The 16578-nt window shown below is 50.7% G+C and overlaps 1 long non-coding RNA gene across 1 annotated transcript; it reads right to left on the minus strand.

Moving 5' to 3' along the window:
- Window positions 1-15316: 15316 nt before the first annotated feature.
- On the minus strand, window positions 15317-16182 carry LOC119316366. The gene is made up of 3 exons (XR_005152909.1): window positions 15878-16182; window positions 15586-15792; window positions 15317-15448 (listed from the first exon to the last, which is right to left on the minus strand). It is a non-coding gene; the product is annotated as an uncharacterized LOC119316366 (long non-coding RNA).
- Window positions 16183-16578: the final 396 nt, after the last annotated feature.

Raw genomic sequence — 16578 nt, forward strand, 5'->3', positions numbered from 1 at the left:
CCAGATCTAAGTATCTTTGTGTTGACTGAATGTATCAGGTCAAAATATGGTTTGGCTAAATGTACCACGTCCAAGTACTCATGTATGGTGTTGAGGAAGGATACTAGTTTGTGTTCTCCAGCTATGGGGCAGCACAATGGGATCTTTCTCTGTTCGACGTCGAGGAATGCGGGAAGCTCATGCATGTCATCGGGGACGTGCCTGAAGGAGGTAGTGCGGCCGTATAAATCACGCGATGCAAACATGGAGGAATTGTTGTCATCAGCAATCAAAATAACATTTCTACCAAGCAAAATAGATGCTTTCCCACACCAAACAAAATTAAGTAAAATGAAAACGGTTTTTTCATGTAGGACGTGTCTGAAGGAGGTAGTGTAGCCGTATGAGTCTCGCAATGCAAACATGGAGGAACTGTTGTCATTTTGCTTGATTTTTTTAGGCATCGGGAAATTATATATTGTTTTTTTTAGAAAAGCAGGATGACCCCGGCCATGCATACGGCCACTTTATTGCTTATTTCCGAGGACCTTACAAAGTGTTACAACAATAAGCCTGAATCCACCAACTAGGCAACATATGCCGCTACTTCTATCCATATGATGAAGGGGTGCTAGCTGGGCCCCTACCCAGACCACTCACCTAAACCTAACATCGAAAGCCGGAATCCCCAGCCTAGCCACATACCGGGTCTGGGGTATAAACCGGTCTGACGCACTCACAAGTGTCGCCTCCACCATCTTCCACTGGACCATCTCCAAGCAAATTGAGGTGCCATCCTTGGCAGGCCCTCCACCATCAACGCCACCATGACGCCAAATGACGACCACCACCTACGGTAGAACATCACCAAGCAGATGGAGCGCTACCACAGGATGAAGATCAGCGGTAGAATAAATAGATCTCCGCACACATTGCCGCCGCCAAACACCTCACACGCACCACGAAGCGCCCACCGTGCCTCCGGGGACCCCAGGCGACGCCTTCAAGAAGGAACGCGACGAAGGGACGACGCCGTCGCCCGCAAGGGGAACTAGAGCTTACGCCCAAATGGAGAGCACAGTGAGAAACGGGATAGGACCTCGACAAGGCCTCCAAGAAGGGAATCGACGCCCACAAGGCGCCGCCATTGTCGTGGCCTCCGCCGACGGCCAAGGGTTTCCCCCGATCCCGCCCCCGTCCCAACCACCCGGCCAAAGACAGGCCAGGGGAGCGCCCGCAGCCGGAGAAGGCGTCGGACTTCATCGTAGCAGGCACGCCGGGTGACGGGGCACCCCGACCCACCGTAGTAGTCGTCCACCGAGACCTCGCCGCCCGCACAGCCGAAGTCGCGGACCACCAGCTCCCACGGCCGTCGCCCGTCGAGAGGCCACGCCGTCCACGCCGTCCGAGGCCGCCGCCCCGGTATCCACCCACCGCGCACATCCCATCAAGACACGAAGAACGACCCACATCGCCGCCACCAGGGAGACCATGCCGCGAGCACCCAAGCCGGGCGACGAAGCAGGGCCGCGCCGGCCAGATCCGGGCGGATCCGGCGATCCTCGGCCCAGCAGCCGCCAGAGAGGAGCCAGCCCCGATCCAGGGCGTGCAGCGGCGTCTGATGCGGGGAAGGGGTGTCTCCACGTCGAGGCGGGTGCGCGGGGAAGCCCCGCCGCCGCCTACTGCCGCGCGGGCGGCTGCCGGCGGCGGCGGGGGAGGAGAAGGGGAGGCGGGGGAGACCTGGGGCGGCTAGGGTTTTCGCCCCCGAGTCGCCCGGAGCGGACGACGCGGGGGTACCTCTCTGGTCTGGAAATTATATATTGTGCTTAGTTGTAGTATTATTTTGGCTGATGTATGATTGTGTCATGTGAATGTACGGGGCACAAGTATGTTTGTATCGGCTAATTGTACGTGCATAACAATGGTTATGTTGGATGAATTACTAGGTACAAGTATGCTCGTGACTGTTGATTATTGTATCATGTACAGGTATGACTGCGTCAGTAAAGTAAAGTGTACCAGCTCCAAGCACTGGTGTACTTTAGTGATCTAAACGTTCTTATATTTTATTAAGGAAGAAGTATTAGTTTGTAGCTACTCATGTAACAAGACATGGACGTATGAACAGCCGTGCTTTCTGGATGATGCCAGAGCTGAGCCAGGAACATGAGTCATACATGATGGAGCGCGCCTCGAACAAAATTTCTGCGCGATGCATTTGAGCGACGTACATCTAAGTAGATGTTAACGTGAACGTGCAGCCTTCCGCGCGTTTTCTCTCCATCGACACGCCAACAATATGAATCACTGTAGCATGCTCTGCGAGGTTCTCTCCTTTAGTGTTCAAAAGTGAGGTCATGCAAAGATTCCTGCCAAGCAGCGGTGGCGACTTGCCGAGACTGGCGATATGCCGTTTACCTTCTCCCTGAATCCTTCTGCTTCCTTCGTTCAATCCTTCTAGATTCCATCTCTGCCATTTCCACCCCTTTTCCTCTTAGTTTCTCAGGTTCTCTTAATCTCTTTGTCCCTTCTTTCTCCCATCACAGCTTGTAGATCTTCAGGTTACTTTCCCTTGCTACAGTACCCACCTGGTTTTCCCCTTTTCTACTGAAACAATCTTCCAATCCCTTGATCTAAGTCGCCGATTCCGGAGTGGTTTGTAGCGGCAACAGACGAATATTGATGGATGCGGCGACGGACATCGAGGGCCCTTTGGATAGGAGGGGGCGGATCGAGCACGGCGTGGTTGATATTTTCGACTGGGGTAGCTACAAGAAGCAAGCGATGGAGGTCCTCAAGAAATCAAAGGACCCCCTTAGTTGTTTGGGGCGGATGAGAGAAAGGGCAAGAGAATTCCTTGGGCATGATTTTGGAAGGTTGGACAGGTTTTCTGTAAAAGGGGAAAATAAATTTGAGCTGGCGGCGAGGCCTTCCGTCAAACTTCAAGGGTCAGGTCCGGGGAATTCAGTTGAGGATGATGCCAAGGAGGAATTCGTCAGCAGCAAACCAGTTGCGATCTTATCCGTGCCAGACAAACTAGTAATCTCTTGCATGTATGGTGCAGTTCTGAATCTGAATGAATATCATAGTTCAGACTTTGAAATGGCTGTTTTTTTTTTTTTTGAAAGATCCAGCTGCTGGCTGGCTTGTATTGATTGATAGCAGGGAGCATGTGGGAATACAAAAGATGAGGTGATCATAAGATCAAGGATATAATGAAAAGAAAGAGAAAAGGGCTGTCGACAGGTCACAAAACCTGTGATCAGCATTCAAAAGAAACTAGCTATCTCATGGAGGTTCCCAGAAAGGGTGCTCCAGAAAGGTTGCTCCTGCTTGTCGCCAAAGCTCAAAAGTTCTTCTGACAGCTCCTAGTATGTCATCTGGCTTGGCCACCTTCATTCTAAAAGTGCAATCGTTTCTCTCTTTCCACAGCTCGGAGAGGATCAGTATGAGCATCGTCTTGAGGGCCTTCTTGTGCTGTGCTGATTCTCCGTTTGTCATCAGTCTAATGATCTCCATTGGCTTGCTCTGGTTTTGCCATGTTGATGGGTGCAGAGAGCAGCAACCACGACCCTCCGCAGTCTTTGTCCAGACCGCTCTAGAGATCGGGCAGTGCCAGAAGAGGTGATGCGAAGTCTCAAGGTTTCTAAAGCACATCTGGCAAAAATATCCATTTGGCCATCCCCTTCGCTGTAAACGATCATTGCACCAGAGCCTGTTCTTGAGCAGCAGCCAAATGAACATCTTCAGACGTGCCGGTGGCCAAGAGTTCCAAACGATGTCTCTGAGTTCAGACTTGATCAGGCCCTGGAACTGCGCTCTATATGCCGAGCTAGCTGAGTATTTGCCTGATGCCTCATGCTTCCATCTGATTGTGTCAGGTTGTTGATCATCAAGTTGAATGCTCCTGGACTGAATCCATCTCTGCAATCTGATTGCTTCTTCCCATATAGGCTGTGTGTTTCCATGGGCAAGGTCCTGGAGCCAGGTGCTGTTATTTAGCGCCTCCCTGACCGATCTGTTCTTCCTTCTTGAGTGCTTAAACAGTGATGGAAAGGCAGTCTTGAGGTTGCCCGATCCTGTCCAGGAGCAATGCCAAAAGGTGGCCGTTGCTCCGTTGCCGAGAGTCACCGTTGTCGAGGCCGAGAAGAGGGCCCTGTCTCCGTCGTCGCATGGCAGCTGCATTCCAATCCACGACCTGTTCGGGCATGTCCAGGACAGCCAAAGCCAGCGCAGTCTGAGCGCTCTGCTGAAGCGTGACATGTCCAGGATTCCGAGACCTCCATGATCGATCGGAGTGCACACCACGGGCCAGCTGACCTTGCATTTACCTCCGTTGAGCTCTTCATCTTGTGCCCACAGGAAGCGCCGCCGCACCCTGTCGACCTCATTCAGGAACTTCTTTGGCGCGCGCAGCACCGTCAGGGCGAAGGTGGGCAGTGCACTGAGCACACTCCGCACCAGTACTCGGCGTCCAGCTATAGACATTAGCTTGCCCTTCCATCCCGCAAGCCTGGCCTTGATGCGATCCAGGATGAACTGAATGTGAACCAGCCGTAGACGGGAGAGAGTGATCGGGAGGCCAAGGTATTTCAGGGGGAAATCCATAGTTTGGCCACCGAAGTTTTGCAGAACATCCGCCAGGGTGGCCTCATCACAGCGTATAGCAGACGCTGTTGACTTGGCAAGGTTTACCCGCAACCCAGTTGCATTGCCGAAATCATGAAGAATCTGAAGCAGAGCATCTATCTCCTCTTTGTCAGGGTTTGCGAAGATGACGGCATCATCGGCGTATAGGCTGACTCTTAGCGATAGATCCCTACCAGGCAGAGGGGCGATGAGGTCCAGCTCAGTGGCGCGCTGCAGCAGCCGATGCAGGGGATCTATAGCAAGGATGAAAAGGAGCGGGGAGAGCGGGTCGCCCTGCCGGAGTCCCTTGCGGTGAGCTATTTGTTGTCCTACTGTGCCGTTGAGGAGGAAGCAGGATGAGGCTGTGGAGAGGAGCACGGCGATCCAATCTCTCTAGCGCGCCGAGAAACCGAGCACCTGAAGAAGTTGCAGCAAGTACTCCCAGGATACATTGTCAAAAGCGCGCGCAATGTCGAGTTTGAACAGGAGCGCCGGCGTCTTCTTTCGGTGGAGCGAGCGGACAGCATTTTGCACGTACAGAAAACTGTCGTGAGTGCATCTGGAGCGCAGGAATGCTGACTGAGCCGGCGAGATGATGGAGTGGATGACTGTGGCTAATCTAGTGGAGAGCACCTTTGCTATGAGCTTTGCAATGGAGTGGATCAGACTAATGGGTCTGTAATCCTGAATTTGTTCAGCTCCATCCTTCTTGGGGATGAGTGCTACTGCTGCTGTGTTTAGCTTGCTGAAATCGTTCCCAGCAATGCGGTAGAACTGCTCAAACACCTGCTTGATGTCCTCTTTGATCACCGGCCAGCACGCTCTGAAAAACGTCCCGGTGAAGCCGTCCGGGCCGGGTGCTTTCTCAGCAGGGGAGGCCTTGATTGCCGCCCAGATTTCTTCTTCAGAGAATGGGTTATCCAGGCCCCCTCCCTGGATCGTCGGCATGTTCAGCGATTCCCAGTTGATGTCGATCAGGCGGGCAGCCTTGGAGCCCAGACTCGCCTGGAAATGCTGATGAATCATCCTCTGCTTGTCTTCGTGCGCCGTGGCGATCTCACCAGCCACCTGGATGCTGTGTATGAATTTTCTTCGGCATCGCGATCTCATCTTTGCATGGAAGAATTTTGTGCCCGCGTCGCCCAACCGGAGCCAAGTTAGGCGCGATGCCTGTCGTTTCCTTGCACGGTCGATCGCCGCCAGTCCTAGCATACGGAGCTTCAGCGATTTGCGAAGATTAGCTTCAGCCATTGTCAGTCGACGTGTTTCCTGGGCCACCTCTAAACGAAGGACGATCTCTGCCGCGATGTGGAACTGGAGCTTGGCGTCGCTGAAGAGAGTCTTGCTCCAGGTCTTCAGTGCCCGAGCCGTGAGCGCAAGCTTAGCGTGCAGGCGCAGGAATGCACAGGAGGTCTGAACCGGCCTGTTCCAGGCCCTCTCCACTGTCTCCATGAACCGCGGGAACTTGGGCCAGAAATTTTCAAATTTAAAATTTGCTCGGCGTGGCGGGGCACTGGCGTCGGCTAAAATTAGGGGGCAGTGGTCTGAAGTTGCAATGGATGCAGCTACTAGCGAGAAGGAGGGGAAGAGTTACTCCCATGCTTGGTTGCAGAAAAACTTGTCTATACTAACAAGAGTTGGATCATCACGTTCATTGCTCCAAGTGTAGCATCTGTTTTTGCATTTTTTTTCCTTCAGTCCCGCGTGGTCGATCGCCGATCTAAATCTATCCATTAGTCGTCGGTTGAGGTTTAGATTGTTCTTGTCGCGGGCTTCATAGATGAGGTTGAAATCCCCATTTATCAGCCATGGCTCTGGGGTTGGTGGTGCAGTACGGGAGAGCTCGAGGAGGAAGGCCTCCTTTCTTGCATCGTCAGCAGGTCCGTAGACAGAGGAAAACCAAAAACCTTCCTGCTGCCCGTGCCATTTGACCTTAGCCATGATCGCAAAGATGCCGATCGCATGGGAGTCTACTGAAACTACATCTCTGTTCCAGAGAATTGCCGCTCCGCCGCAGGTGCCGATCGCCGGCAGAGCTATGCAGTCTTGCAGCAGGGCACCTCCTATCTCACGCACTAGGTTGGGTGTCCAGACCTCAATTTTAGTTTCTTGTAGGCAGAGGATTGCCGCTTTGTGTGTGGTGGCCATCTCACAAACCGATGCTCGCTTCGCCGGGTTGTTTAGGCCGCGGACGTTCCAGCACATGATCGGGCTAAGCATGTTACTCATGGGGAAACAAACATGATCTCCGATGACTAAATAAACTAAATGGCCTCGGGCCCAAGCAGAACACAGCCAACATAACAGGGGATCGCCGGCGACCACCAATAGCTCCCAAGATACGCCGGCGACAAACTAACCACAAGCTACAACTCGACGAGGACAGACCTAACTCACACCGGCTAAAAGCCGGTCGCCACCGGAGAGAATACATATGAAGAACTAACATAACTAAACTACGGCCTCCTCGGCAGCTCCTTCAGGTCCAGCCATGGCAGCTGCGACACGCAAAGCACTTACGTCCAGACGCGTGAGCTTGGCAATGACAGCAATGTCGTTGTCTGTCAGGGGCTCATCGAAACGCCGGATCAGTGCCTCAGCCACCTCTGGTGACATCTTCTGCTTTGGTCCCAGCAGCCCCAGCTCCTTGACAATGCGCAGGGAAGCACGCTGCGCCACCGGCACCGATGACGCGAGGGCTGCCTGACGTGCGCTCTGGCGGGAAGGCACCGACTCAGCACGGGACTTTGGAGGAGCAGATGGCCTGCGTGTCGGCGGTGAAGCAACGAGCGGGGCCTGGGTCTTGCGGAAGAGGCGGTGCGGCTCGGTGCTTTCATCAGCTTCAGCTTCAGTGATCTCCAGCTGACAGACGCGGCTTGTCACCGCGCCCAGCTGGAGCTCCATGGTGCGCGCCGGAGCAGGGGCGTGGCGGTTGAACTGGCCGATGGGCGGCGGAGGGCCAGACAGCGTGGGGCCGAACGCATCTGGCTGTGCCGCCGGCCCCCCCTCTTCTACCTGCTGGCCGTCGTTGAAGTCCAGCGGTGCAACGACAGCAGCATCAGCCACCGCCTGCACGTCAGCCGCCATGCAGTCCACCACCACAGAGGCGAGTAGTGGCCTCTTCGCCTGCTTGAAGAAATCCTCCACCGGGTCCTTGCCATTTTTGCCGGAGCCGGCCGGTGCAGGGGGCGGAGGGGGAGGTGGTGGGGTGGAGCGCCTCCGGTCGTCGCGACGCTGCGGTGCCATCGATGATCTCCTATCATCATGGCGCCGCCCTCTCGGGCCCTTGGAGCGGCGCTTCGCAGGGGGGAGCGGCTCCGCCGGCGAGGGGCAGGAGGCTGTGTCTGCGGGGCCGGGGTGCGTCCGCGGCGCAGCAAGGTGTCCTTCCAGGAGCGGCGCCCGCCGCCACCGCTGCCACCCGCTCCATCTTGATCGCGGCCAGGGCCGCCCCGCGGCATGCCGCGGCAACCCAGGTCCGCCACCGGGGCACGAGCCAGGCGCTGCTGGCGCTCAGCACGCTGGCCATCCTCCACCTCCATGGTCCAAGTGCCCGGGGCCACCATAGGGAACGGCCGGTCGTCGCCATCGGAGTCAGATGACAGCAGCCCACTCTGGCCAGAGTGGGAGGAGCGCGGGGAGAGAGGCGTCCAATCTTCCACCCGGTCGACGTGGATCAGCATCGTGTAGGACACAGCGCCCGGCGGCGGAGCCACACGCCGGTCCGGCGGCGAGAAGCCCTGCATCTCTTCCACTCGCCCCGCGCCGCGCGGCAACACCCACAAGGTGTGCTTGGTGGGGATGTGGGCGACGTCGCGAGTCCAGAGCCAGCAGGCGAAAGTTTTCGTGTGCCCGCGCTCCAGCGTCCTGCTGTCGAGGCGGTCGACACGCACCTTCTTCCCCAGGATCTCCTCGGCCCCCTCCAGGGACCAGTACTGCATTGGGACCTTCTCGATGACGACGCGAACATGCAGGCTGAGCGTGTCGAAGGAGGCGTGGTCGTGCTCGTGCCACGGCGCGATGGTGAAGACGGCGCCGTCGACGCGGATGGAGCCGCGGCGGACCGCGTTGTCGTGGTGCGCCGGCTGGTTGAAAATGACGAGGTAGTGCTCCGGGTGGTGGGCCGTGACCCGCAGTTGGTGCTCAGGGACGGCGAGCTGCGCCTCCAGAGCCCGCCCGATGGCCATAGGGGACGTGGCGTTCACCCCATCCGCCGCGCTCAGGGTGATGGCGTGATGGCGCAGGAAGAAGATGGCCTGCTCAGCCACCCCAGTGGACATGGCCACCGAGTGGCTCTCTCGGGGGCGGCGCGCCGGGTCGACGTGGTACAGCATGGTCTGGGCGGAGGTGGGCATGGTTGGTGCAGCGGGCGGTGGGAACTGGAGACGCGCGTGGAGAGGCACCGGCAACTCTGTACGGGCTCTGTTCACGGAATTAGACACCTGAAGTCAGTCATCCCTGGTATGCTGCACATGTCTGCCATGTTGTGCAAAACTCATGTTTCGATTGCTAGGATTGACCTACCACCAGACCCTGGTCTATTGTTACTTTTGGAATGGCACATTCTTGGAAGGTGTGGTACAGAGGAGGATAAAAATAAAGTTTATTACACAGTCTTATATGAGAAGATGTCAGTCTTCTGTTATGTTTGTGGCCGTTTGGGGTATACTTTCTTGGAAAATGGTAATGGCATGCATGACCAGAAATAGATGGTTTGGGAAGATTGGATGCTTGCCGTTTGGATGGATGATCGTGCTCGCTTCTCCAACGGTAGAGCTATGAGTTCAAGTGCTAGAAGTACTTCACTTTCTACAGGATCGGCGGCCTCCATCAGGGAGGACCGCCGGGCACAATGAATATCTTAAGTTTGAACTGTCGGGGGTGCGGGCGACCTGAGACAGTTCAAGAAATTAGCAGTTTGATTCGGCTGCATCACCCGTCACTGGTTTTTCTCTCAGAGACCAGGCTGTCTGATAAGAGAGCTCAGGATCTGATGTTTCTCTTGGGGTTCAGTAATGCGGTTGGCGTAAAGAGCGAGGGGCTAAGTGGAGGCCTTGTCCTCTTTTGGAACAATGATTCGGTGGTATCCCTGAAATCTTTCAGTCGGACGCACATTGATGTGTTTGTGCAAAATGAAAGCTTGGGGGGTAGAGAATGGCGCTTTACGGGATTTTATGGTGAGCCGGTAAGAACACGAAGAAAATTAAGCTGGGACCTTATGAAGTTTCTGCGAAGGGAGTTTAATAATCCATGTTTGATAGCCGGAGACTTTAATGAGGTACTTGATGCTTCCGAACAATTTGGAGGTAATGTAAGAGAGGAATGGAAAATGGAGGGTTTTCGGGATGCGGTGGAGTATTGCCACTTGGATGATCTAGGCTATTCCGGTCTCCCATTTACTTGGGATAACAGGCAGCAAGGGTCGAATAACATCAAAGTCAGACTTGATCGTGCTCTAGCTGATGAGAAATTTATGGAAAGATATGATAATACTAGTGTTAGGGGCTAGGGTTCTGCCCAGTCTTGGCCGTAGGCAGTAGGGAAAGGAGGGGGCTGGGCGTGGCGATGAGTGGCCGCGCCGGCGTCTGGGCGCCGTCGCGAGAGAGGAGGATGGTGGCGGCAGCGCAAGAGGCAGGGGGCGGCTAGGGTTCCGGCTCCTCTGGGAGCCGGGCAATAGAGATAATCTTCTTATTGCTTGATCTCAAACGATGTCTTACACGAGTATTTATAACTTTAGCCTAAGATAACTTGCCTAAGATAACTTGTGGGCCAAGCCCCTAATACTAATGCCCGATGGGCCGCCGGCCATAACAACTAGAGTACTTCATGTTCAGACAACTGAATCAGACCACTGTGCTCTTTTGATTGTTATCAAGCAATCTGATTGCATTGCTGCCGCAGTGATAGATAAGCCATTCTGGTTTGAAAATGCCTGGATGAGGCATCATACTTATGATCAGACAGTGGAGGAGAGTTGGGTGGATGGTGCGACGGATATGGCATCAGTACATAGTGCCCTTGCAAATGTAAGTACTAAACTAAAAAATGGAGTAAGGAGGAGTTCGGGTCAGTCCCAAGGCAGTTAAAGATCATGCGACAGCGACTTGAAAGACTGCGGGCGAATTCTTTGTATATGGGGCCGGTGCCGGAGGAGAAACAACTCATGCGGCGTATCTCGGAAATGTTGTCGAGAGAAGAGGCTATGGCCAGACAACGTTCAAGGGTGGACTATCTAAAGGAAGGTGATCGAAATACCGGGTTTTTTCATGCTAGAGCTCGAGAAAGATTCAGGACAAACAGAATTAAAGCATTAAAAGATTTTGATGGCACTGTGAAAACACTACAGACGGAGTTGGAGACACTAGCAGTAGATTTCTATACCACCTTATTCACTGCTCAGCCTGACACAGTCCCAGAGGTGGTGACTGAATGGGTACCCCCGAAGGTAACTGAACATATGAATGAACAACTCTGTGCTCCGGTGACAGATATGGAAATTGAACAAGCATTATTTAGTATGCATCCCAACAAATCACCGGGTCCGGATGGGCTTACTGTAGGTTTTTATATATGTCATTGGAATGTGCTGAAGGGTGGCGTTTGTAGAGCAGTTCGTGATTTTCTAGAGGGAGGGATGATGCCTAATGAGGTGAACAGTACCGTGCTGGTTTTGATACCCAAAGTCAAAACACCACAAGAGCTAGGACAGTACAGGCCAATATCATTATGTAATGTGCTTTACAAGATTGCATCGAAAGTTCTGGCTTTACGTCTCCGGCCAATTTTGGATGAAATCATTGCTGAGGAACAAAGCGCTTTTGTACCTGGACGATTGATTACAGATAATGTGTTGATTGCTTATGAGTCTATACATTATTTAAAGAAGAAGAAAGGTAAAGGCGGTGCTTGTGCTGTCAAGTTAGACATGGCAAAAGCATATGACAGGATTGAATGGTTATACTTGAGAGAGGTTATGCGTAAATTGGGCTTCGCAGAACAGTGGATTGGAAGAATAATGGCTTGCGTTGAAACTGTAAAATTTTCAGTTAGGGTGAATGGACATCTTTCGGAATTCTTTACACCTACCCGAGGTATTAGACAAGGTGATCCTTTGTCACCTTATCTCTTCTTGTTGTGTGCAGAAGGTCTCAGCAGCCTTCTAAAATTCAAAGGGCCGTCTAATCTTGCAAAAGGGATAAGGGTGGGTATCCATGCACCTTGGATATCACATTTACTGTTCGCAGACGACTGCATGATTTTCTCGCAGGCTACAACACAGGGTGCTCAGCGGTTACAGGAGATTTTGGAACTTTATAGAGTAGGCTCCGGCCAGCTGGTGAATAGAAGTAAGTCTGCCATTTTCTTTAGTGGCAACTGTTCGGTAGAAGGGAAATTGGCTTTCCAGGAAGGAGTGGCAATTCAAACTGAAGCTTTGGCAGAAAAGTACCTAGGCTTACCCACAGCCCTAGGTAGATCTATAGAGGAGAATTTTGAGCATATTGCAAACAGTATAAAGAAACCGGTTAATGGTTGGGCGCCGAAACTAATGAATAGTGCGGCTAGAGAGGTCTTAATAAAGTCAATCTGCCAAGCTATTCCGACATACTCCATGAGTTGTTTCAAATTGTCAAAGAAAACATGTAAAAAAATTATGAGCATTGTGGCTACATACTGGTGGGGAGGAGATGAGAATAAGAGGAAGATGCACTGGAAGAAATGGCAGGATATAGCGATACCCAAATGTGTTGGGGGAATGGGTTTTCGGGATTTCCAGATGTTTAATAAAGCAATGTTGGCTAAACAAGGATGGAGACTTATATCTAATCCAGATAGTCTGTGTGCCAAAGTCTCAAGAGGGAAGTACTATAATGGTTTGGAATTCATGTCAGCAATAAAAAGGAGGGGTTCATCTCATACTTGGAGGGCCATTTTATTTGGCAGAGAGGCCCTAAAATTGGGTCTTATCAAAAGGATGGGTGATGGGGATACTATAAATGTGTGGGAGGATCCATGGATCCCTTCCAATAATTCTTACAAGGCTATTTTAAAGCCCATGTATGCTACTGCCAATCATGCTTCTGAACTACTTGTTGAGAATCAGAAAGACTGGGATGTGCAAAAGGTGAGAGCAAACTTCATAGGTATTGATGCAGAGGCAATTTTACGAATCCCAATTAGTGTGGGGGAAGATTTTTGGGCATGGCAGCCAGATAACAGAGGTCTATTTTCAGTTCGCTCAGCATACAAACAGTTGATTGAAGCTTATGGGCGGACAGACCAAGCAACTGGTTCTGACAATGGTTATCTAAATGCTTGGAACAAGTTATGGCAATTAGAGGTACCACCAAAAGTCAGGTGCTTCTGGTGGAGAGTGATCCATGATTTTGTACCATGCCGAGCTGTTCTTAGGAACCGCCATGTGGAGCAGGCTGCTTTTTGTGAGGATTGTGGGGAGGAAGATACCACACACCATGCCCTGTTCAGATGCACTTGGGCGAGAATGTTCTGGGAACAAATCAAAAAGAGGACAGGGGTTAAACTTCCCAACTTGCATCCTGAGTCATGGCCACTGGACATAATTGAAGGAACTACTATAGACCAATGCTCTGCCTGCATCATCTTATGTGGGGCTTGGGCGGTATGGACTGAGAGAAATGCCAGACATCATGGAGAACAAACTAGAAAGATTGCAAAATCAGTACGATGGACAGTTGACACTGCTGCTGATCTAGCTCAGCTAGGAACGAAACAGCAGAAGCCTACTGTTAAGGTGCAAGAAAGATGGAAGCCACCTGATGAAAGTGTACTAAAAATTAATGTGGATGCTCATTTCCTGGAAGTTCATGGATATGGTGGTACATGCCTGGTTGTCCGAGACGTACGGGGTCATCTCATCAGGGCACAGGCTTTGTGATTATGCATCTACAGCCAGATTGATGGAGGCATATGCAATCCGAGATGCAGTCAAGCTGGCTGCAGATATGGGCTGGCGCAAGATCGTTGTTGAAAGTGATGCCTTGGAAGTTGTTAAGCTATGGAACTCTCAAGAATTTGATAGAGCTGATACCAAGGGACCTCTACAGGAGGTGAAGGAGCTATGCAGGAACTTCACTAGTTTCAATATTTATTTTGTAAGGAGAGAAGCCAATATGGCTGCTCATTTATGTGCTAATCAGGCTAGTCAGGTTCGTAGGAGATGCCTCTGGATAAATTTTATCCCAGTTTTTCTCCACGATTGTATTACCCGCGAATGTATTACCTTCGAGTAATCAATATAGCTCCTGAATTGCAAAAAAAAACAAAGATTCCTGCCAAAGGAAGATTCCAGCCAAAAGGTCTGTTGACACCGTCCCAATAAGGGTGAAGTAGTAGGAGTATAGTTCCGTGGGTGCATGCGTCGCGTACAGCCTACGCATGGTCGATATAGCCATATAGGTAGCTACAAATATGAGTATGTGTCTTGGTTCTTCTTTGATATGACAGTAGGTGTCTTGGTTCTTCTCTGACAGGAAAACGCACTTATACAGGATTCAGGAGCTCTGATTAGAAGGAAAACATGTTGAATTAGATGAAGAACGTGGGAATTCTTGTTTTTAGTGCACAAAAAAGAAGATGAAAGATGCAGCTAATTGTGTAGTGATCAAATTGTAGATGCTGACATGTTTTTATCGAGAGGATCTAGTGTTTACAGGATCAGTATAGAATGCATTTTTTTCTATATGAAATACGCATGGATGTTTTGAAAGGAGGTCTATGTACTTGTTTGATTATTATAAAGAATTCAAATATGTGATTGTTCCCCTAATTCTTTTCAAAAATAAAAGATGAAATACCGTGTAATCTGGAAATAAAGAGAAAAATTTCTGAAATTCTCTGATTCCACTGAAAAATCAGTGAAGGACATTGCAAGCCAGAATAAGATCCAGTACATTAAAATTTTCAGTTCATACATACACCAAAATCCATCCAAATAAAATCAGAAATTCTCTGAATTTTTAGTGTACCACATACACCACTAGTATGCAAATAACTTAACTAATTACTTTGAGCTGAAAAATAAGTCAACTAATAAGGACCACCTCCAGCACAGAAACTTCCTACCTGACCAAAGAATCACCGCCAGACTCAATATCAATCACCTCTACTGTCTTGGTGGAATCATCATTGGAATTGTTCTCTCTTGCAGAAGAGGGGTCATTTTCAATATTTTCACATATACACGTAGCCCGGTTGTCATAGAATCGCCTCTTTCCAGCACGACTTCCATGGCATCTCCCGTAGGTCCTTTCTGAATTACTTGCACCTGTGCCCAGCATTCATCCCATGACATATCTCCCCTGTTTATAAATAAGCTGTAGAGTTGTTTAACATTTTCTTGTGGCCAATATATCTCGTGCGAAAAACAGTTTCATAATTTAGAATGAACTAAGACGAGCACGAATGTATATAGTGAACAAGGATGTGCAACGAAAGAACATAAGCATCAGGGCATTAACCTGGCCCAGCAACAACAAGTATTCTGTCCATGTTGCAATTATTTTCAGAATCAGTTCCATCATAGATAAAATCAATTGAAGTCACGAGAGATGAGTATGAAACACATAATGCAAACCGACTAAGATAACCGAAGATCACATCGTAACTAACGTAAGAAGTAAATGGGCATTTGACTACTATAAATCAGAGCAAAAGTGTCAGGGGCATGCTTGCCTTGGGAGTTCAGCAGACACCTCTCCATAGAGGTTACTTTGCTTGGCACTGCCCTCGCCGTAAGCCCGTCACGGGATCGGTAACTGCTTGTACGAGTACTAGTAATAACACCAAGAATCATCATAGCATTCCGCTACATTACATTCAGAAGGAAAGAATTATTGCATTAATGCATAAGCCATTTAGAGCGGCACTGACTACTTCTGTACCAACCATGCCAATCGAGATTGAGAGATTTAGGGAACTCGAATCCAGATATGAACTGCAAACCTGCGTTTCCATCCTCCATCCGACTGATATGAACTAGAATTGCACAGAGATACAGCTCCCTGGATCAACACCTGCGTTTCTATCCACCACCCAGTGGCTATGTACAAGACTTTGAATCGCCATGGCCGGACTTGGGGTGCATCAGTTGTTCGTATGTCAGGAGAAATCAGAACGGATGAACTAGGAGTACCATCCACCACATTGGATCTTGGAAAAGGATTCGGCATAACAGATCAGATGAGAACCGAGGTATATTCACATTAGTTCATATGGAGAATGGCGACGAACTAACCTGGAACTTGAATCGAGATCCAGATCAGCAGCGATAGATTCGATAATATCGATTCCAGGAGTGCGACGGGATTTGCTATTCCTCCCATAAGAGGTCCACGGCCGCGGCGTAGTTCGATGATTCCTTGATCCTTATTGCCTCCGCGAGGCTCCATGGATTCCATTGACAGCTAGTGAGAGGGCGCGCGGCCGGATTGTGTTACGAGAGGGTGGAAGTGGTGAGACAGCTATGGATTTGTTTGATGGGAGGTGGAAGGAGGGCGGGGAACAGAGATGTAGACAACGCCAAGCTTCAAGGCGACACGTCCTTTTCAGTCTTCTGAATCGCCTGCCGACACGTTTGGCCTTTTTCTTTTTTCTATTTAGAACGGACCGATATGTCATGTCCATGTCTCGGGTACCAGGGGGAATCACATCTATAGGCACAGTGACGGACTAGGCCCAGGTCCATTTGAATTACAACTGACCGCCTGCGTTTAGCGATCAGTAGCCCTGCTAATAGTTTGTTCGCTACAGTTTATGGCACGTATCCCTATGAGCTGAATTATGTACCAACGGTGAGATAAGGGGGTGCCTAGGCCCCCGGGTGCTAAAAATCCATTCTCGATGTAAATATAGAAGCAATACAAAGTTTGATCTTCTCTTTGAACAGATTCACGCATCCACATGTGTAGAACCTAAGACGTTTGTTTTCTTCATGGA

The sequence above is a fragment of the Triticum dicoccoides genome, chromosome 6A (assembly GCF_002162155.2).
Source record: "Triticum dicoccoides isolate Atlit2015 ecotype Zavitan chromosome 6A, WEW_v2.0, whole genome shotgun sequence".
Taxonomy (NCBI): Eukaryota; Viridiplantae; Streptophyta; class Magnoliopsida; order Poales; family Poaceae; genus Triticum; species Triticum dicoccoides.